The sequence below is a fragment of the Ambystoma mexicanum genome, unplaced genomic scaffold (assembly GCF_040938575.1).
Source record: "Ambystoma mexicanum isolate Mex_15411 unplaced genomic scaffold, UKY_AmexF1_1 Mex_scaf1, whole genome shotgun sequence".
In the NCBI taxonomy this organism is placed as follows: domain Eukaryota; kingdom Metazoa; phylum Chordata; class Amphibia; order Caudata; family Ambystomatidae; genus Ambystoma; species Ambystoma mexicanum.
The window spans coordinates 1,952,986-1,973,672 of NW_027182324.1; the positions used below are offsets into that span (position 1 = coordinate 1,952,986).

At 40.9% G+C, this 20,687-nt stretch overlaps 19 non-coding genes across 19 annotated transcripts; all 19 read right to left on the reverse strand.

Moving 5' to 3' along the window:
- Positions 1-2,291: 2,291 nt before the first annotated feature.
- Positions 2,292-2,364, reverse strand: TRNAK-UUU (transfer RNA lysine (anticodon UUU)). The gene has a single exon. It is a non-coding gene; the product is annotated as a tRNA-Lys (tRNA).
- A 768-nt stretch (positions 2,365-3,132) lies between these two features.
- TRNAK-UUU (transfer RNA lysine (anticodon UUU)) lies at positions 3,133-3,205 on the reverse strand. The gene has a single exon. It is a non-coding gene; the product is annotated as a tRNA-Lys (tRNA).
- A 2,045-nt stretch (positions 3,206-5,250) lies between these two features.
- Positions 5,251-5,323, reverse strand: TRNAK-UUU (transfer RNA lysine (anticodon UUU)). Its single transcript has one exon. It is a non-coding gene; the product is annotated as a tRNA-Lys (tRNA).
- A 768-nt stretch (positions 5,324-6,091) lies between these two features.
- On the reverse strand, positions 6,092-6,164 carry TRNAK-UUU (transfer RNA lysine (anticodon UUU)). Its single transcript has one exon. It is a non-coding gene; the product is annotated as a tRNA-Lys (tRNA).
- A 769-nt stretch (positions 6,165-6,933) lies between these two features.
- On the reverse strand, positions 6,934-7,006 carry TRNAK-UUU (transfer RNA lysine (anticodon UUU)). The gene has a single exon. It is a non-coding gene; the product is annotated as a tRNA-Lys (tRNA).
- Positions 7,007-7,774: 768 nt separating this feature from the next.
- Positions 7,775-7,847, reverse strand: TRNAK-UUU (transfer RNA lysine (anticodon UUU)). Its single transcript has one exon. It is a non-coding gene; the product is annotated as a tRNA-Lys (tRNA).
- Positions 7,848-8,614: 767 nt separating this feature from the next.
- On the reverse strand, positions 8,615-8,687 carry TRNAK-UUU (transfer RNA lysine (anticodon UUU)). Its single transcript has one exon. It is a non-coding gene; the product is annotated as a tRNA-Lys (tRNA).
- Positions 8,688-9,455: 768 nt separating this feature from the next.
- Positions 9,456-9,528, reverse strand: TRNAK-UUU (transfer RNA lysine (anticodon UUU)). Its single transcript has one exon. It is a non-coding gene; the product is annotated as a tRNA-Lys (tRNA).
- Positions 9,529-10,296: 768 nt separating this feature from the next.
- TRNAK-UUU (transfer RNA lysine (anticodon UUU)) lies at positions 10,297-10,369 on the reverse strand. The gene has a single exon. It is a non-coding gene; the product is annotated as a tRNA-Lys (tRNA).
- Positions 10,370-11,976: 1,607 nt separating this feature from the next.
- Positions 11,977-12,049, reverse strand: TRNAK-UUU (transfer RNA lysine (anticodon UUU)). The gene has a single exon. It is a non-coding gene; the product is annotated as a tRNA-Lys (tRNA).
- Positions 12,050-12,816: 767 nt separating this feature from the next.
- Positions 12,817-12,889, reverse strand: TRNAK-UUU (transfer RNA lysine (anticodon UUU)). Its single transcript has one exon. It is a non-coding gene; the product is annotated as a tRNA-Lys (tRNA).
- A 767-nt stretch (positions 12,890-13,656) lies between these two features.
- On the reverse strand, positions 13,657-13,729 carry TRNAK-UUU (transfer RNA lysine (anticodon UUU)). Its single transcript has one exon. It is a non-coding gene; the product is annotated as a tRNA-Lys (tRNA).
- A 767-nt stretch (positions 13,730-14,496) lies between these two features.
- Positions 14,497-14,569, reverse strand: TRNAK-UUU (transfer RNA lysine (anticodon UUU)). Its single transcript has one exon. It is a non-coding gene; the product is annotated as a tRNA-Lys (tRNA).
- Positions 14,570-15,336: 767 nt separating this feature from the next.
- On the reverse strand, positions 15,337-15,409 carry TRNAK-UUU (transfer RNA lysine (anticodon UUU)). The gene has a single exon. It is a non-coding gene; the product is annotated as a tRNA-Lys (tRNA).
- A 767-nt stretch (positions 15,410-16,176) lies between these two features.
- TRNAK-UUU (transfer RNA lysine (anticodon UUU)) lies at positions 16,177-16,249 on the reverse strand. The gene has a single exon. It is a non-coding gene; the product is annotated as a tRNA-Lys (tRNA).
- A 769-nt stretch (positions 16,250-17,018) lies between these two features.
- Positions 17,019-17,091, reverse strand: TRNAK-UUU (transfer RNA lysine (anticodon UUU)). The gene has a single exon. It is a non-coding gene; the product is annotated as a tRNA-Lys (tRNA).
- Positions 17,092-18,598: 1,507 nt separating this feature from the next.
- Positions 18,599-18,671, reverse strand: TRNAK-UUU (transfer RNA lysine (anticodon UUU)). The gene has a single exon. It is a non-coding gene; the product is annotated as a tRNA-Lys (tRNA).
- A 769-nt stretch (positions 18,672-19,440) lies between these two features.
- Positions 19,441-19,513, reverse strand: TRNAK-UUU (transfer RNA lysine (anticodon UUU)). The gene has a single exon. It is a non-coding gene; the product is annotated as a tRNA-Lys (tRNA).
- A 768-nt stretch (positions 19,514-20,281) lies between these two features.
- On the reverse strand, positions 20,282-20,354 carry TRNAK-UUU (transfer RNA lysine (anticodon UUU)). The gene has a single exon. It is a non-coding gene; the product is annotated as a tRNA-Lys (tRNA).
- Between the last annotated feature and the right edge of the window lie 333 nt (positions 20,355-20,687).

Sequence of the window (20,687 nt, forward strand, 5' to 3'; positions counted from 1 at the left end):
GATTTGCAGCATCTAGGACTTTAATGTTCACCCACTAACGGATTTGAATGTTTTGCCACATTCATGAGTGCAAACTTGCTCCCCAGTAAAGACGAACATGTGCTCCTCAATGCACACACTGGGCAATGCAGTCCACTCTAAATCGACGATTAATGACATGCTCGTTTTGTGCAATGGAGTTTCAGTCAATTGGAAAACATTTTGAAAAGTTATATTGCAACAGAAGCCCAGCCTTAAAAAAGTGGATTTCACTTCTAAATGATTACATGAGGAAGGAAAGGAGACCAGATGCAAAAAAGGTGCTGTGGCTTAGTTGGTTAAAGCGCCTGTCTAGTAAACAGGAGATCCTGAGTTCGAATCTCAGCAGCGCCTGTCTGCTTTTTTTTCGACCAATCTGTCTCCCCAATATTAAAACTTTGTACAAAGATTGCTATTTCATGCTATTTAGAAGCACAGTCAGGCTTGAAATGTTGGCAAAGCATCCAAGAACTCTGGACTCCACTACCTTAGAATCATATTGCCCAAGGTTGCGATGCCATCAGAAATAGCACATATTAGAATGAGCAATTCATATTTCCTGCTTAATTTTTTGTAAAAGAAGCAAAGGTACACCTGAACAGGGACTTGAACCCTGGACCCTCAGATTAAAAGTCTGATGTTCTACCGACTGAGCTATCCAGGCACAAGGATCACTGCCCATTTGAAACTTGATTTTCACTCTACAGCACCTCCATACATGGCTACCTCACTGGTCAATAAAGGAAATGAATTACTAGTGCATTACACACATTTTGACACTGGAGACATAACTTTTTTCAGTCATTCCGTATCCAGATATAGAGATTTGGAGCATCTAGGACTTTAATGTTCACCCACTTACGGATTTGAATGTTTTGCCACATTCATGAGTGCAAAATTGCTCCCCAGTAAAGGCGAACATGTGCTCCTCAATACACACACTGGGCAATGAAGTCCACTCTAAATCAACGATTAATGACATGCTCGTTTTGTGCATTGGAGTTTCAGTCAATTGGAAAACATTTTGTAAAGTTATATTGCAACAGAAGCCCAGCCTTAAAAAAAGTGGATTTCACTTCTAAATGATTACATGAGGAAGGACAGGAGATCAGATGCCAAAGAGGTTTTGTGGCTTAGTTGGTTAAAGCGCCTGTCTAGTAAACTGGAGATCCTGAGTTCGAATCTCAGCAGCCCCTGTCTGCTTTTTTTTCGACCAATCTGTCTCCCCAATATTAAAACTTTGTACAAAGATTGTTATTTCATGCTATTTAGAAGCACAGTCAGGCTTGAAATGTTGGCAAAGCATCCAAGAATTCTGGACTCCACTACCTTAGAGTCATATTGCCCAAGGTTGCGATGCCATCAGAAATAGCACATATTAGAATGAGCAATTCATATTTCCTGCTAAATTTTTTGTAAAAGAAGCAAAGATACGCCTGAACAGGGACTTGAACCCTGGACCCTCAGATTAAAAGTCTGATGCTCTACCGACTGAGCTATCCGGGCACAGGGATCACTGCCCATTTGAAACTTGATTTTCACTCTACAGCACCTCCATACATGGCTACCTCACTGGTCAATAAAGGAAATGAATTACTAGTGCATTACACACATTTTGACACTGGAGACATAACTTTTTTCAGTCATTACGTATCCAGATATAGAGATTTGCAGCATCTAGGACTTTAATGTTCACCCACTTACGGATTTGAATGTTTTGCCACATTCATGAGTGCAAACTTGCTCCCCAGTAAAGACGAACATGTGCTCCTCAATGCACACACTGGGCAATGCAGTCCACTCTAAATCGACGATTAATGACATGCTCGTTTTGTGCAATGGAGTTTCAGTCAATTGGAAAACATTTTGAAAAGTTATATTGCAACAGAAGCCCAGCCTTAAAAAAGTGGATTTCACTTCTAAATGATTACATGAGGAAGGAAAGGAGACCAGATGCAAAAAAGGTGCTGTGGCTTAGTTGGTTAAAGCGCCTGTCTAGTAAACAGGAGATCCTGAGTTCGAATCTCAGCAGCGCCTGTCTGCTTTTTTTCGACCAATCTGTCTCCCCAATATTAAAACTTTGTACAAAGATTGCTATTTCATGCTATTTAGAAGCACAGTCAGGCTTGATATGTTGGCAAAGCATCCAAGAACTCTGGACTCCACTACCTTAGAGTCATATTGCCCAAGGTTGCGATGCCATCAGAAATAGCACATATTAGAATGAGCAATTCATATTTTCTGCTTAATTTTTTGTAAAAGAAGCAAAGGTACGCCTGAACAGGGACTTGAACCCTGGACCCTCAGATTAAAAGTCTGATGCTCTACCGACTGAGCTATCCAGGCACAGGGATCACTGCCCATTTGAAACTTGATTTTCACTCTACAGCACCTCCATACATGGCTACCTCACTGGTCAATAAAGGAAATGAATTACTAGTGCATTACACACATTTTGACACTGGAGACATAACTTTTTTCAGTCATTCCGTATCCAGATATAGAGATTTGCAGCATCTAGGACTTTAATGTTCACCCACTTACGGATTTGAATGTTTTGCCACATTCATGAGTGCAAACTTGCTCCCCAGTAAAGACGAACATGTGCTCCTCAATGCACACACTGGGCAATGCAGTCCACTCTAAATCGACGATTAATGACATGCTCGTTTTGTGCAATGGAGTTTCAGTCAATTGGAAAACATTTTGAAAAGTTATATTGCAACAGAAGCCCAGCCTTAAAAAAGTGGATTTCACTTCTAAATGATTACATGAGGAAGGAAAGGAGATCAGATGCAAAAGAGGTGCTGTGGCTTAGTTGGTTAAAGCGCCTGTCTAGTAAACAGGAGATCCTGAGTTCGAATCTCAACAGCCCCTCTCTGCTTTTTTTTCGACCAATCTGTCTCCCCAATATTAAAACTTTGTACAAAGATTGTTATTTCATGCTATTTAGAAGCACAGTCAGGCTTGAAATGTTGGCAAAGCATCCAAGAATTCTGGACTCCACTACCTTAGAGTCATATTGCCCAAGGTTGCGATGCCATCAGAAATAGCACATATTAGAATGAGCAATTCATATTTCCTGCTAAATTTTTTGTAAAAGAAGCAAAGATACGCCTGAACAGGGACTTGAACCCTGGACCCTCAGATTAAAAGTCTGATGCTCTACCGACTGAGCTATCCAGGCACAGGGATCACTGCCTATTTGAAACTTGATTTTCACTCTACAGCACCTCCATACATGGCTACCTCACTGGTCAATAAAGGAAATGAATTACTAGTGCATTACACACATTTTGACACTGGAGACATAACTTTTTTCAGTCATTCCGTATCCAGATATAGAGATTTGCAGCATCTAGGACTTTAATGTTCACCCACTTACGGATTTGAATGTTTTGCCACATTCATGAGTGCAAACTTGCTCCCCAGTAAAGACGAACATGTGCTCCTCAATGCACACACTGGGCAATGCAGTCCACTCTAAATCGACGATTAATGACATGCTCGTTTTGTGCAATGGAGTTTCAGTCAATTGGAAAACATTTTGAAAAGTTATATTGCAACAGAAGCCCAGCCTTAAAAAAGTGGATTTCACTTCTAAATGATTACATGAGGAAGGAAAGGAGACCAGATGCAAAAAAGGTGCTGTGGCTTAGTTGGTTAAAGCGCCTGTCTAGTAAACAGGAGATCCTGAGTTCGAATCTCAGCAGCGCCTGTCTGCTTTTTTTTCGACCAATCTGTCTCCCCAATATTAAAACTTTGTACAAAGATTGCTATTTCATGCTATTTAGAAGCACAGTGAGGCTTGAAATGTTGGCAAAGCATCCAAGAACTCTGGACTCCACTACCTTAGAGTCATATTGCCCAAGGTTGCGATGCCATCAGAAATAGCACATATTAGAATGAGCAATTCATATTTCCTGCTTAATTTTTTGTAAAAGAAGTAAAGGTACGCCTCAACAGGGACTTGAACCCTGGACCCTCAGATTAAAAGTCTGATGCTCTACCGACTGAGCTATCCAGGCACAAGGATCACTGCCCATTTCAAACTTGATTTTCACTCTACAGCACCTCCATACAAGGCTACCTCACTGGTCAATAAAGGAAATGAATTACTAGTGCATTACACACATTTTGACACTGGAGACATAACTTTTTTCAGTCATTCCGTATCCAGATATAGAGATTTGCAGCATCTAGGACTTTAATGTTCACCCACTTACGGATTTGAATGTTTTGCCACATTCATGAGTGCAAACTTGCTCCCCAGTAAAGACGAACATGTGCTCCTCAATGCACACACTGGGCAATGCAGTCCACTCTAAATCGACGATTAATGACATGCTCGTTTTGTGCAATGGAGTTTCAGTCAATTGGAAAACATTTTGAAAAGTTATATTGCAACAGAAGCCCAGCCTTAAAAAAGTGGATTTCACTTCTGATTGATTACATGAGGAAGGAAAGGAGACCAGATGCAAAAAAGGTGCTGTGGCTTAGTTGGTTAAAGCGCCTGTCTAGTAAACAGGAGATCCTGAGTTCGAATCTCAGCAGCGCCTGTCTGCTTTTTTTTCGACCAATCTGTCTCCCCAATATTAAAACTTTGTACAAAGACTGCTATTTCATGCTATTTAGAAGCACAGTCAGGCTTGAAATGTTGGCAAAGCATCCAAGAACTCTGGACTCCACTACCTTAGAGTCATATTGCCCAAGGTTGCGATGCCATCAGAAACAGCACATATTAGAATGAGCAATTCATATTTCCTGCTTCATTTTTTGTAAAAGAAGCAAAGGTACACCTGAACAGGGACTTGAACCCTGGACCCTCAGATTAAAAGTCTGATGCTCTACCGACTGAGCTATCCAGGCTATCACTTCTAAATGATTACATGAGGAAGGAAAGGAGACCAGATGCAAAAAGGGTGCTGTGGCTTAGTTGGTTAAAGCGCCTGTCTAGTAAACAGGAGATCCTGAGTTCGAATCTCAGCAGCGCCTGTCTGCTTTTTTTTCGACCAATCTGTCTCCCCAATATTAAAACTTTGTACAAAGATTGCTATTTCATGCTATTTAGAAGCACAGTCAGGCTTGATATGTTGGCAAAGCATCCAAGAACTCTGGACTCCACTACCTTAGAGTCATATTGCCCAAGGTTGCGATGCCATCAGAAATAGCACATATTAGAATGAGCAATTCATATTTCCTGCTTAATTTTTTGTAAAAGAAGCAAAGGTACGCCTGAACAGGGACTTGAACCCTGGACCCTCAGATTAAAAGTCTGATGCTCTACCGACTGAGCTATCCAGGCACAGGGATCACTGCCCATTTGAAACTTGATTTTCACTCTACAGCACCTCCATACATGGCTACCTCACTGGTCAATAAAGGAAATGAATTACTAGTGCATTACACACATTTTGACACTGGAGACATAACTTTTTTCAGTCATTCCGTATCCAGATATAGAGATTTGCAGCATCTAGGACTTTAATGTTCACCCACTTACGGATTTGAATGTTTTGCCACATTCATGAGTGCAAACTTGCTCCCCAGTAAAGACGAACATGTGCTCCTCAATGCACACACTGGGCAATGCAGTCCACTCTAAATCGACGATTAATGACATGCTCGTTTTGTGCAATGGAGTTTCAGTCAATTGGAAAACATTTTGAAAAGTTATATTGCAACAGAAGCCCAGCCTTAAAAAAGTGGATTTCACTTCTGATTGATTACATGAGGAAGGAAAGGAGACCAGATGCAAAAAAGGTGCTGTGGCTTAGTTGGTTAAAGCGCCTGTCTAGTAAACAGGAGATCCTGAGTTCGAATCTCAGCAGCGCCTGTCTGCTTTTTTTTCGACCAATCTGTCTCCCCAATATTAAAACTTTGTACAAAGATTGCTGTTTCATGCTATTTAGAAGCACAGTCAGGCTTGAAATGTTGGCAAAGCATCCAAGAACTCTGGACTCCACTACCTTAGAGTCATATTGCCCAAGGTTGCGATGCCATCAGAAATAGCACATATTAGAATGAGCAATTCATATTTCCTGCTAAATTTTTTGTAAAAGAAGCAAAGATACGCCTGAACAGGGACTTGAACCCTGGACCCTCAGATTAAAAGTCTGATGCTCTACCGACTGAGCTATCCAGGCACAGGGATCACTGCCCATTTGAAACTTGATTTTCACTCTACAGCACCTCCATACATGGCTACCTCGCTGGTCAATAAAGGAAATGAATTACTAGTGCATTACACACATTTTGACACTGGAGACATAACTTTTTTCAGTCATTCCGTATCCAGATATAGAGATTTGCAGCATCTAGGACTTTAATGTTCACCCACTTACGGATTTGAATGTTTTGCCACATTCATGAGTGCAAAATTGCTCCCCAGTAAAGGCGAACATGTGCTCCTCAATACACACACTGGGCAATGCAGTCCACTCTAAATCAACGATTAATGACATGCTCGTTTTGTGCAATGGAGTTTCAGTCAATTGGAAAACATTTTGTAAAGTTATATTGCAACAGAAGCCCAGCCTTAAAAAAAGTGGATTTCACTTCTAAATGATTACATGAGGAAGGAAAGGAGATCAGATGCAAAAGAGGTGCTGTGGCTTAGTTGGTTAAAGCGCCTGTCTAGTAAACAGGAGATCCTGAGTTCGAATCTCAACAGCCCCTCTCTGCTTTTTTTTCGACCAATCTGTCTCCCCAATATTAAAACTTTGTACAAAGATTGTTATTTCATGCTATTTAGAAGCACAGTCAGGCTTGAAATGTTGGCAAAGCATCCAAGAATTCTGGACTCCACTACCTTAGAGTCATATTGCCCAAGGTTGCGATGCCATCAGAAATAGCACATATTAGAATGAGCAATTCATATTTCCTGCTAAATTTTTTGTAAAAGAAGCAAAGATACGCCTGAACAGGGACTTGAACCCTGGACCCTCAGATTAAAAGTCTGATGCTCTACCGACTGAGCTATCCAGGCACAGGGATCACTGCCTATTTGAAACTTGATTTTCACTCTACAGCACCTCCATACATGGCTACCTCACTGGTCAATAAAGGAAATGAATTACTAGTGCATTACACACATTTTGACACTGGAGACATAACTTTTTTCAGTCATTCCGTATCCAGATATAGAGATTTGCAGCATCTAGGACTTTAATGTTCACCCACTTACGGATTTGAATGTTTTGCCACATTCATGAGTGCAAACTTGCTCCCCAGTAAAGACGAACATGTGCTCCTCAATGCACACACTGGGCAATGCAGTCCACTCTAAATCGACGATTAATGACATGCTCGTTTTGTGCAATGGAGTTTCAGTCAATTGGAAAACATTTTGAAAAGTTATATTGCAACAGAAGCCCAGCCTTAAAAAAGTGGATTTCACTTCTAAATGATTACATGAGGAAGGAAAGGAGACCAGATGCAAAAAAGGTGCTGTGGCTTAGTTGGTTAAAGCGCCTGTCTAGTAAACAGGAGATCCTGAGTTCGAATCTCAGCAGCGCCTGTCTGCTTTTTTTTCGACCAATCTGTCTCCCCAATATTAAAACTTTGTACAAAGATTGCTGTTTCATGCTATTTAGAAGCACAGTCAGGCTTGAAATGTTGGCAAAGCATCCAAGAACTCTGGACTCCACTACCTTAGAGTCATATTGCCCAAGGTTGCGATGCCATCAGAAATAGCACATATTAGAATGAGCAATTCATATTTCCTGCTTAATTTTTTGTAAAAGAAGCAAAGGTACGCCTGAACAGGGACTTGAACCCTGGACCCTCAGATTAAAAGTCTGATGCTCTACCGACTGAGCTATCCAGGCAGATGGATCACTACCATTTGAAACTTGATTTTCACTCTACAGCACCTCCATACATGGCTACCTCACTGGTCAATAAAGGAAATGAATTACTAGTGCATTACACACATTTTGACACTGGAGACATAACTTTTTTCAGTCATTCCGTATCCAGATATAGAGATTTGCAGCATCTAGGACTTTAATGTTCACCCACTTACGGATTTGAATGTTTTGCCACATTCATGAGTGCAAACTTGCTCCCCAGTAAAGACGAACATGTGCTCCTCAATGCACACACTGGGCAATGCAGTCCACTCTAAATCGACGATTAATGACATGCTCGTTTTGTGCAATGGAGTTTCAGTCAATTGGAAAACATTTTGAAAAGTTATATTGCAACAGAAGCCCAGCCTTAAAAAAGTGGATTTCACTTCTAAATGATTACATGAGGAAGGAAAGGAGACCAGATGCAAAAAGGGTGCTGTGGCTTAGTTGGTTAAAGCGCCTGTCTAGTAAACAGGAGATCCTGAGTTCGAATCTCAGCAGCGCCTGTCTGCTTTTTTTTCGACCAATCTGTCTCCCCAATATTAAAACTTTGTACAAAGATTGCTATTTCATGCTATTTAGAAGCACAGTGAGGCTTGAAATGTTGGCAAAGCATCCAAGAACTCTGGACTCCACTACCTTAGAGTCATATTGCCCAAGGTTGCGATGCCATCAGAAATAGCACATATTAGAATGAGCAATTTATATTTCCTGCTTAATTTTTTGTAAAAGAAGCAAAGGTACGCCTGAACAGGGACTTGAACCCTGGACCCTCAGATTAAAAGTCTGATGCTCTACCGACTGAGCTATCCAGGCACAAGGATCACTGCCCATTTGAAACTTGATTTTCACTCTACAGCACCTCCATACAAGGCTACCTCACTGGTCAATAGAGGAAATGAATTACTAGTGCATTACACACATTTTGACACTGGAGACATAACTTTTTTCAGTCATTCCGTATCCAGATATAGAGATTTGCAGCATCTAGGACTTTAATGTTCACCCACTTACGGATTTGAATGTTTTGCCACATTAATGAGTGCAAACTTGCTCCCCAGTAAAGACGAACATGTGCTCCTCAATGCACACACTGGGCAATGCAGTCCACTCTAAATCGACGATTAATGACATGCTCGTTTTGTGCAATGGAGTTTCAGTCAATTGGAAAACATTTTGAAAAGTTATATTGCAACAGAAGCCCAGCCTTAAAAAAGTGGATTTCACTTCTGATTGATTACATGAGGAAGGAAAGGAGACCAGATGCAAAAAAGGTGCTGTGGCTTAGTTGGTTAAAGCGCCTGTCTAGTAAACAGGAGATCCTGAGTTCGAATCTCAGCAGCGCCTGTCTGCTTTTTTTTCGACCAATCTGTCTCCCCAATATTAAAACTTTGTACAAAGATTGTTATTTCATGCTATTTAGAAGCACAGTCAGGCTTGAAATGTTGGCAAAGCATCCAAGAACTCTGGACTCCACTACCTTAGAGTCATATTGCCCAAGGTTGCGATGCCATCAGAAATAGCACATATTAGAATGAGCAATTCATATTTCCTGCTTAATTTTTTGTAAAAGAAGCAAAGATACGCCTGAACAGGGACTTGAACCCTGGACCCTCAGATTAAAAGTCTGATGCTCTACCGACTGAGCTATCCAGGCACAAGGATCACTGCCCATTTGAAACTTGATTTTCACTCTACAGCACCTCCATACATGGCTACCTCACTGGTCAATAAAGGAAATGAATTACTAGTGCATTACACACATTTTGACACTGGAGACATAACTTTTTTCAGTCATTCCGTATCCAGATATAGAGATTTGCAGCATCTAGGACTTTAATGTTCACCCACTTACGGATTTGAATGTTTTGCCACATTCATGAGTGCAAACTTGCTCCCCAGTAAAGACGAACATGTGCTCCTCAATGCACACACTGGGCAATGCAGTCCACTCTAAATCGACGATTAATGACATGCTCGTTTTGTGCAATGGAGTTTCAGTCAATTGGAAAACATTTTGAAAAGTTATATTGCAACAGAAGCCCAGCGTTAAAAAAGTGGATTTCACTTCTAAATGATTACATGAGGAAGGAAAGGAGACCAGATGCAAAAAAGGTGCTGTGGCTTAGTTGGTTAAAGCGCCTGTCTAGTAAACAGGAGATCCTGAGTTCGAATCTCAGCAGCGCCTGTCTGCTTTTTTTTCGACCAATCTGTCTCCCCAATATTAAAACTTTGTACAAAGACTGCTATTTCATGCTATTTAGAAGCACAGTCAGGCTTGAAATGTTGGCAAAGCATCCAAGAACTCTGGACTCCACTACCTTAGAGTCATATTGCCCAAGGTTGCGATGCCATCAGAAACAGCACATATTAGAATGAGCAATTCATATTTCCTGCTTAATTTTTTGTAAAAGAAGCAAAGGTACGCCTGAACAGGGACTTGAACCCTGGACCCTCAGATTAAAAGTCTGATGCTCTACCGACTGAGCTATCCAGGCACAGGGATCACTGCCCATTTGAAACTTGATTTTCACTCTACAGCACCTCCATACATGGCTACCTCACTGGTCAATAAAGGAAATGAATTACTAGTGCATTACACACATTTTGACACTGGAGACATAACTTTTTTCAGTCATTCCGTATCCAGATATAGAGATTTGCAGCATCTAGGACTTTAATGTTCACCCACTTACGGATTTGAATGTTTTGCCACATTCATGAGTGCAAACTTGCTCCCCAGTAAAGACGAACATGTGCTCCTCAATGCACACACTGGGCAATGCAGTCCACTCTAAATCGACGATTAATGACATGCTCGTTTTGTGCAATGGAGTTTCAGTCAATTGGAAAACATTTTGAAAAGTTATATTGCAACAGAAGCCCAGCCTTAAAAAAGTGGATTTCACTTCTAAATGATTACATGAGGAAGGAAAGGAGACCAGATGCAAAAAAGGTGCTGTGGCTTAGTTGGTTAAAGCGCCTGTCTAGTAAACAGGAGATCCTGAGTTTGAATCTCAGCAGCGCCTGTCTGCTTTTTTTTCGACCAATCTGTCTCCCCAATATTAAAACTTTGTACAAAGATTGCTGTTTCATGCTATTTAGAAGCACAGTCAGGCTTGAAATGTTGGCAAAGCATCCAAGAACTCTGGACTCCACTACCTTAGAGTCATATTGCCCAAGGTTGCGATGCCATCAGAAATAGCACATATTAGAATGAGCAATTCATATTTCCTGCTTAATTTTTTGTAAAAGAAGCAAAGGTACGCCTGAACAGGGACTTGAACCCTGGACCCTCAGATTAAAAGTCTGATGCCCTACCGACTGAGCTATCCAGGCAGATGGATCACTGCCATTTGAAACTTGATTTTCACTCTACAGCACCTCCATACATGGCTACCTCACTGGTCAATAAAGGAAATGAATTACTAGTGCATTACACACATTTTGACACTGGAGACATAACTTTTTTCAGTCATTCCGTATCCAGATATAGAGATTTGCAGCATCTAGGACTTTAATGTTCACCCACTTACGGATTTGAATGTTTTGCCACATTAATGAGTGCAAACTTGCTCCCCAGTAAAGACGAACATGTGCTCCTCAATGCACACACTGGGCAATGCAGTCCACTCTAAATCGACGATTAATGACATGCTCGTTTTGTGCAATGGAGTTTCAGTCAATTGGAAAACATTTTGAAAAGTTATATTGCAACAGAAGTCCAGCCTTAAAAAAGTGGATTTCACTTCTAAATGATTACATGAGGAAGGAAAGGAGACCAGATGCAAAAAAGGTGCTGTGGCTTAGTTGGTTAAAGCGCCTGTCTAGTAAACAGGAGATCCTGAGTTCGAATCTCAGCAGCGCCTGTCTGCTTTTTTTCGACCAATCTGTCTCCCCAATATTAAAACTTTGTACAAAGATTGCTATTTCATGCTATTTAGAAGCACAGTCAGGCTTGATATGTTGGCAAAGCATCCAAGAACTCTGGACTCCACTACCTTAGAGTCATATTGCCCAAGGTTGCGATGCCATCAGAAATAGCACATATTAGAATGAGCAATTCATATTTCCTGCTTAATTTTTTGTAAAAGAAGCAAAGGTACGCCTGAACAGGGACTTGAACCCTGGACCCTCAGATTAAAAGTCTGATGCTCTACCGACTGAGCTATCCAGGCAGATGGATCACTGCCATTTGAAACTTGATTTTCACTCTACAGCACCTCCATACATGGCTACCTCACTGGTCAATAAAGGAAATGAATTACTAGTGCATTACACACATTTTGACACTGGAGACATAACTTTTTTCAGTCATTCCGTATCCAGATATAGAGATTTGCAGCATCTAGGACTTTAATGTTCACCCACTTACGGATTTGAATGTTTTGCCACATTCATGAGTGCAAACTTACTCCCCAGTAAAGACGAACATGTGCTCCTCAATGCACACACTGGGCAATGCAGTCCACTCTAAATCGACGATTAATGACATGCTCGTTTTGTGCAATGGAGTTTCAGTCAATTGGAAAACATTTTGAAAAGTTATATTGCAACAGAAGCCCAGCCTTAAAAAAGTGGATTTCACTTCTAAATGATTAAATGAGGAAGGAAAGGAGACCAGATGCAAAAAAGGTGCTGTGGCTTAGTTGGTTAAAGCACCTGTCTAGTAAACAGGAGATCCTGAGTTCGAATCTCAGCAGCGCCTGTCTGCTTTTTTTTCGACCAATCTGTCTCCCCAATATTAAAACTTTGTACAAAGATTGCTATTTCATGCTATTTAGAAGCACAGTCAGGCTTGAAATGTTGGCAAAGCATCCAAGAACTCTGGACTCCACTACCTTAGAATCATATTGCCCAAGGTTGCGATGCCATCAGAAATAGCACATATTAGAATGAGCAATTCATATTTCCTGCTTAATTTTTTGTAAAAGAAGCAAAGGTACGCCTGAACAGGGACTTGAACCCTGGACCCTCAGATTAAAAGTCTGATGCTCTACCGACTGAGCTATCCAGGCACAGGGATCACTGCCCATTTGAAACTTGATTTTCACTCTACTGCACCTCCATACATGGCTACCTCACTGGTCAATAAAGGAAATGAATTACTAGTGCATTACACACATTTTGACACTGGAGACATAACTTTTTTCAGTCATTCCGTATCCAGATATAGAGATTTGCAGCATCTAGGACTTTAATGTTCACCCACTTACGGATTTGAATGTTTTGCCACATTAATGAGTGCAAACTTGCTCCCCAGTAAAGACGAACATGTGCTCCTCAATGCACACACTGGGCAATGCAGTCCACTCTAAATCGACGATTAATGACATGCTCGTTTTGTGCAATGGAGTTTCAGTCAATTGGAAAACATTTTGAAAAGTTATATTGCAACAGAAGTCCAGCCTTAAAAAAGTGGATTTCACTTCTAAATGATTACATGAGGAAGGAAAGGAGACCAGATGCAAAAAAGGTGCTGTGGCTTAGTTGGTTAAAGCGCCTGTCTAGTAAACAGGAGATCCTGAGTTCGAATCTCAGCAGCGCCTGTCTGCTTTTTTTCGACCAATCTGTCTCCCCAATATTAAAACTTTGTACAAAGATTGCTATTTCATGCTATTTAGAAGCACAGTCAGGCTTGATATGTTGGCAAAGCATCCAAGAACTCTGGACTCCACTACCTTAGAGTCATATTGCCCAAGGTTGCGATGCCATCAGAAATAGCACATATTAGAATGAGCAATTCATATTTCCTGCTTAATTTTTTGTAAAAGAAGCAAAGGTACGCCTGAACAGGGACTTGAACCCTGGACCCTCAGATTAAAAGTCTGATGCTCTACCGACTGAGCTATCCAGGCAGATGGATCACTGCCATTTGAAACTTGATTTTCACTCTACAGCACCTCCATACATGGCTACCTCACTGGTCAATAAAGGAAATGAATTACTAGTGCATTACACACATTTTGACACTGGAGACATAACTTTTTTCAGTCATTCCGTATCCAGATATAGAGATTTGCAGCATCTAGGACTTTAATGTTCACCCACTTACGGATTTGAATGTTTTGCCACATTCATGAGTGCAAACTTACTCCCCAGTAAAGACGAACATGTGCTCCTCAATGCACACACTGGGCAATGCAGTCCACTCTAAATCGACGATTAATGACATGCTCGTTTTGTGCAATGGAGTTTCAGTCAATTGGAAAACATTTTGAAAAGTTATATTGCAACAGAAGCCCAGCCTTAAAAAAGTGGATTTCACTTCTAAATGATTAAATGAGGAAGGAAAGGAGACCAGATGCAAAAAAGGTGCTGTGGCTTAGTTGGTTAAAGCGCCTGTCTAGTAAACAGGAGATCCTGAGTTCGAATCTCAGCAGCGCCTGTCTGCTTTTTTTTCGACCAATCTGTCTCCCCAATATTAAAACTTTGTACAAAGATTGCTATTTCATGCTATTTAGAAGCACAGTCAGGCTTGAAATGTTGGCAAAGCATCCAAGAACTCTGGACTCCACTACCTTAGAATCATATTGCCCAAGGTTGCGATGCCATCAGAAATAGCACATATTAGAATGAGCAATTCATATTTCCTGCTTAATTTTTTGTAAAAGAAGCAAAGGTACGCCTGAACAGGGACTTGAACCCTGGACCCTCAGATTAAAAGTCTGATGCTCTACCGACTGAGCTATCCAGGCACAGGGATCACTGCCCATTTGAAACTTGATTTTCACTCTACAGCACCTCCATACATGGCTACCTCACTGGTCAATAAAGGAAATGAATTACTAGTGCATTACACACATTTTGACACTGGAGACATAACTTTTTTCAGTCATTACGTATCCAGATATAGAGATTTGCAGCATCTAGGACTTTAATGTTCACCCACTTACGGATTTGAATGTTTTGCCACATTCATGAGTGCAAACTTGCTCCCCAGTAAAGACGAACATGTGCTCCTCAATGCACACACTGGGCAATGCAGTCCACTCTAAATCGACGATTAATGACATGCTCGTTTTGTGCAATGGAGTTTCAGTCAATTGGAAAACATTTTGAAAAGTTATATTGCAACAGAAGTCCAGCCTTAAAAAAGTGGATTTCACTTCTAAATGATTACATGAGGAAGGAAAGGAGACCAGATGCAAAAAAGGTGCTGTGGCTTAGTTGGTTAAAGCGCCTGTCTAGTAAACAGGAGATCCTGAGTTCGAATCTCAGCAGCGCCTGTCTGCTTTTTTTCGACCAATCTGTCTCCCCAATATTAAAACTTTGTACAAAGATTGCTATTTCATGCTATTTAGAAGCACAGTCAGGCTTGATATGTTGGCAAAGCATCCAAGAACTCTGGACTCCACTACCTTAGAGTCATATTGCCCAAGGTTGCGATGCCATCAGAAATAGCACATATTAGAATGAGCAATTCATATTTCCTGCTTAATTTTTTGTAAAAGAAGCAAAGGTACGCCTGAACAGGGACTTGAACCCTGGACCCTCAGATTAAAAGTCTGATGCTCTACCGACTGAGCTATCCAGGCAGATGGATCACTGCCATTTGAAACTTGATTTTCACTCTACAGCACCTCCATACATGGCTACCTCACTGGTCAATAAAGGAAATGAATTACTAGTGCATTACACACATTTTGACACTGGAGACATAACTTTTTTCAGTCATTCCGTATCCAGATATAGAGATTTGCAGCATCTAGGACTTTAATGTTCACCCACTTACGGATTTGAATGTTTTGCCACATTCATGAGTGCAAACTTACTCCCCAGTAAAGACGAACATGTGCTCCTCAATGCACACACTGGGCAATGCAGTCCACTCTAAATCGACGATTAATGACATGCTCGTTTTGTGCAATGGAGTTTCAGTCAATTGGAAAACATTTTGAAAAGTTATATTGCAACAGAAGCCCAGCCTTAAAAAAGTGGATTTCACTTCTAAATGATTACATGAGGAAGGAAAGGAGACCAGATGCAAAAAAGGTGCTGTGGCTTAGTTGGTTAAAGCGCCTGTCTAGTAAACAGGAGATCCTGAGTTCGAATCTCAGCAGCGCCTGTCTGCTTTTTTTTCGACCAATCTGTCTCCCCAATATTAAAACTTTGTACAAAGATTGCTATTTCATGCTATTTAGAAGCACAGTCAGGCTTGAAATGTTGGCAAAGCATCCAAGAACTCTGGACTCCACTACCTTAGAATCATATTGCCCAAGGTTGCGATGCCATCAGAAATAGCACATATTAGAATGAGCAATTCATATTTCCTGCTTAATTTTTTGTAAAAGAAGCAAAGGTACGCCTGAACAGGGACTTGAACCCTGGACCCTCAGATTAAAAGTCTGATGCTCTACCGACTGAGCTATCCAGGCACAAGGATCACTGCCCATTTGAAACTTGATTTTCACTCTACAGCACCTCCATACATGGCTACCTCACTGGTCAATAAAGGAAATGAATTACTAGTGCATTACACACATTTTGACACTGGAGACATAACTTTTTTCAGTCATTCCGTATCCAGATATAGAGATTTGCAGCATCTAGGACTTTAATGTTCACCCACTTACGGATTTGAATGTTTTGCCACATTCATGAGTGCAAAATTGCTCCCCAGTAAAGGCGAACATGTGCTCCTCAATACACACACTGGGCAATGCAGTCCACTCTAAATCAACGATTAATGACATGCTCGTTTTGTGCAATGGAGTTTCAGTCAATTGGAAAACATTTTGTAAAGTTATATTGCAACAGAAGCCCAGCCTTAAAAAAAGTGGATTTCACTTCTAAATGATTACATGAGGAAGGACAGGAGATCAGATGCAAAAGAGGTGCTGTGGCTTAGTTGGTTAAAGCGCCTGTCTAGTAAACTGGAGATCCTGAGTTCGAATCTCAGCAGCGCCTGTCTGCTTTTTTTTCGACCAATCTGTCTCCCCAATATTAAAACTTTGTACAAAGATTGTTATTTCATGCTATTTAGAAGCACAGTCAGGCTTGAAATGTTGGCAAAGCATCCAAGAATTCTGGACTCCACTACCTTAGAGTCATATTGCCCAAGGTTGCGATGCCATCAGAAATAGCACATATTAGAATGAGCAATTCATATTTCCTGCTAAATTTTTTGTAAAAGAAGCAAAGATACGCCTGAACAGGGACTTGAACCCTGGACCCTCAGATTAAAAGTCTGATGCTCTACCGACTGAGCTATCCAGGCACAGGGATCACTGCCCATTTGAAACTTGATTTTCACTCTACAGCACCTCCATACATGGCTACCTCACTGGTCAATAAAGGAAATGAATTACTAGTGCATTACACACATTTTGACACTGGAGACATAACTTTTTTCAGTCATTCCGTATCCAGATATAGAGATTTGCAGCATCTAGGACTTTAATGTTCACCCACTTACGGATTTGAATGTTTTGCCACATTAATGAGTGCAAACTTGCTCCCCAGTAAAGACGAACATGTGCTCCTCAATGCACACACTGGGCAATGCAGTCCACTCTAAATCGACGATTAATGACATGCTCGTTTTGTGCAATGGAGTTTCAGTCAATTGGAAAACATTTTGAAAAGTTATATTGCAACAGAAGCCCAGCCTTAAAAAAGTGGATTTCACTTCTAAATGATTACATGAGGAAGGAAAGGAGACCAGATGCAAAAAAGGTGCTGTGGCTTAGTTGGTTAAAGCGCCTGTCTAGTAAACAGGAGATCCTGAGTTCGAATCTCAGCAGCGCCTGTCTGCTTTTTTTCGACCAATCTGTCTCCCCAATATTAAAACTTTGTACAAAGATTGCTATTTCATGCTATTTAGAAGCACAGTCAGGCTTGATATGTTGGCAAAGCATCCAAGAACTCTGGACTCCACTACCTTAGAGTCATATTGCCCAAGGTTGCGATGCCATCAGAAATAGCACATATTAGAATGAGCAATTCATATTTCCTGCTTAATTTTTTGTAAAAGAAGCAAAGGTACGCCTGAACAGGGACTTGAACCCTGGACCCTCAGATTAAGAGTCTGATGCTCTACCGACTGAGCTATCCAGGCACAGGGATCACTGCCCATTTGAAACTTGATTTTCACTCTACAGCACCTCCATACATGGCTACCTCACTGGTCAATAAAGGAAATGAATTACTAGTGCATTACAGACATTTTGACACTGGAGACATAACTTTTTTCAGTCATTCCGTATCCAGATATAGAGATTTGCAGCATCTAGGACTTTAATGTTCACCCACTTACGGATTTGAATGTTTTGCCACATTCATGAGTGCAAACTTGCTCCCCAGTAAAGACGAACATGTGCTCCTCAATGCACACACTGGGCAATGCAGTCCACTCTAAATCGACGATTAATGACATGCTCGTTTTGTGCAATGGAGTTTCAGTCAATTGGAAAAGGTGCTGTGGCTTAGTTGGTTAAAGCGCCTGTCTAGTAAACAGGAGATCCTGAGTTCGAATCTCAGCAGCGCCTGTCTGCTTTTTTTTCGACCAATCTGTCTCCCCAATATTAAAACTTTGTACAAAGATTGCTGTTTCATGCTATTTAGAAGCACAGTCAGGCTTGAAATGTTGGCAAAGCATCCAAGAACTCTGGACTCCACTACCTTAGAGTCATATTGCCCAAGGTTGCGATGCCATCAGAAATAGCACATATTAGAATGAGCAATTCATATTTCCTGCTAAATTTTTTGTAAAAGAAGCAAAGATACGCCTGAACAGGGACTTGAACCCTGGACCCTCAGATTAAAAGTCTGATGCTCTACCGACTGAGCTATCCAGGCACAGGGATCACTACCCATTTGAAACTTGATTTTCACTCTACAGCACCTCCATACATGGCTACCTCACTGGTCAATAAAGGAAATGAATTACTAGTGCATTGCACACATTTTGACACTGGAGACATAACTTTTTTCAGTCATTCCGTATCCAGATATAGAGATTTGCAGCATCTAGGACTTTAATGTTCACCCACTTACGGATTTGAATGTTTTGCCACATTCATGAGTGCAAAATTGCTCCCCAGTAAAGGCGAACATGTGCTCCTCAATACACACACTGGGCAATGCAGTCCACTCTAAATCAACGATTAATGACATGCTCGTTTTGTGCAATGGAGTTTCAGTCAATTGGAAAACATTTTGTAAAGTTATATTGCAACAGAAGCCCAGCCTTAAAAAAAGTGGATTTCACTTCTAAATGATTACATGAGGAAGGAAAGGAGATCAGATGCAAAAGAGGTGCTGTGGCTTAGTTGGTTAAAGCGCCTGTCTAGTAAACAGGAGATCCTGAGTTCGAATCTCAGCAGCGCCTGTCTGCTTTTTTTTCGACCAATCTGTCTCCCCAATATTAAAACTTTGTACAAAGATTGTTATTTCATGCTATTTAGAAGCACAGTCATGCTTGAAATGTTGGCAAAGCATCCAAGAATTCTGGACTCCACTACCTTAGAGTCATATTGCCCAAGGTTGCGATGCCATCAGAAATAGCACATATTAGAATGAGCAATTCATATTTCCTGCTTAATTTTTTGTAAAAGAAGCAACGGTACGCCTGAACAGGGACTTGAACCCTGGACCCTCAGATTAAAAGTCTGATGCTCTACCGACTGAGCTATCCAGGCACAAGGATCACTGCCCATTTGAAACTTGATTTTCACTCTACAGCACCTCCATACATGGCTACCTCACTGGTCAATAAAGGAAATGAATTACTAGTGCATTACACACATTTTGACACTGGAGACATAACTTTTTTCAGTCATTCCGTATCCAGATATAGAGATTTGCAGCATCTAGGACTTTAATGTTCACCCACTAACGGATTTGAATGTTTTGCCACATTCATGAGTGCAAACTTGCTCCCCAGTAAAGACGAACATGTGCTCCTCAATGCACACACTGGGCAATGCAGTCCACTCTAAATCGACGATTAATGACATGCTCGTTTTGTGCAATGGAGTTTCAGTCAATTGGAAAACATTTTGAAAAGTTATATTGCAACAGAAGCCCAGCCTTAAAAAAGTGGATTTCACTTCTAAATGATTACATGAGGAAGGAAAGGAGACCAGATGCAAAAAAGGTGCTGTGGCTTAGTTGGTTAAAGCGCCTGTCTAGTAAACAGGAGATCCTGAGTTCGAATCTCAGCAGCGCCTGTCTGCTTTTTTTTCGACCAATCTGTCTCCCCAATATTAAAACTTTGTACAAAGATTGCTATTTCATGCTATTTAGAAGCACAGTCAGGCTTGAAATGTTGGCAAAGCATCCAAGAACTCTGGACTCCACTACCTTAGAATCATATTGCCCAAGGTTGCGATGCCATCAGAAATAGCACATATTAGAATGAGCAATTCATATTTCCTGCTTAATTTTTTGTAAAAGAAGCAAAGGTACGCCTGAACAGGGACTTGAACCCTGGACCCTCAGATTAAAAGTCTGATGCTCTACCGACTGAGCTATCCAGGCACAAGGATCACTGCCCATTTGAAACTTGATTTTCACTCTACAGCACCTCCATACATGGCTACCTCACTGGTCAATAAAGGAAATGAATTACTAGTGCATTACACACATTTTGACACTGGAGACATAACTTTTTTCAGTCATTCCGTATCCAGATATAGAGATTTGCAGCATCTAGGACTTTAATGTTCACCCACTTACGGATTTGAATGTTTTGCCACATTCATGAGTGCAAAATTGCTCCCCAGTAAAGGCGAACATGTGCTCCTCAATACACACACTGGGCAATGAAGTCCACTCTAAATCAACGATTAATGACATGCTCGTTTTGTGCAT